Here is a 1,030-nt window from a genome sequence, read left to right as displayed (position 1 = left end):
AACAATCTCAATCTCTTCTCCATCTATGATGAAGCTGCCAGTTGGCCCAGTGGTGAGAATCTTTGTCTTCTTGATGTAGAGCTTTTTGAAGACTAGCAAACGCTTCATATCCTCAGTTTCAGCAAGCAAGATGGTGTCATCTGCGTATCACAGGTTGTTGATGAGTCTTCATCATAAAGTTCAACCTCCTGAAAGATCTGTTCTGCATATAGATTGAAAAGATATGGCAATAGAATGCATCCCTGATGCACACCTTTTCTGATCCTGAACCATGTAGTGTTTCCCTGCTCTGTTCTGACTACTGCTTCCTGGTCCGAGTATAGGTTTTTGCATGAGCACAATCAAGTGTCTGGGCACAGTCTATTTTAACCAGAAAGCTCTGCTGAATGTGTTGAGCATTATAGCACACACAGGCCAAGTGGTAGCTGCACATGACATATTGACCAGGAATTGAACCTGGCTCTCTAGCATGAAAGACAAGAAGTCCATCACTGAATCATCAGTCCTGGACATAATTTAGCTAAATTTTCCAATTTTTTTGTTTTATTTAAGCAATCCTAATTTAAAATTATAATACTATAATCTACATTTATATAATTTCAATTATTTATTATAAAGTAATTTTTAAAAGTATACGTAAAAGATAATTTTCATTTTTTCCCTTTTACACTTGTGCTTACTTTTGTTTTTATGAAAATGCCTTCCAATTTTGTATTGAGAACAATAACATCTTAATTCTAATCTTTTATGTCATTAAGCTTAATAGGACACAAATGGAAAATCTTGATTGTGTTAGTGATTTTGCTGAAATAAAGGCAAGAGAAATTAAGTCCATGGAATAAATATATAGGTTATGAATTATGTATAGCTCTTATTAGTCATTTAAATATTACCAACCAATCAAACAGAGCACTCAAATATGCAAACTAATAAGTTCTATTGTCTTTTATATTTTGCTAACTTTTACTTACATAAAAACCATACGTTTACACATATTTTTCCGATTTTTAATTACAAAGGCATTTGTCAC

Source organism: Elephantulus edwardii, unplaced genomic scaffold, assembly GCF_000299155.1.
Source record: "Elephantulus edwardii isolate Elephantulus edwardi_28Jun2011 unplaced genomic scaffold, EleEdw1.0 scaffold00279, whole genome shotgun sequence".
In the NCBI taxonomy this organism is placed as follows: Eukaryota; Metazoa; Chordata; class Mammalia; order Macroscelidea; family Macroscelididae; genus Elephantulus; species Elephantulus edwardii.
This window is presented reverse-complemented; position numbering follows the sequence as displayed.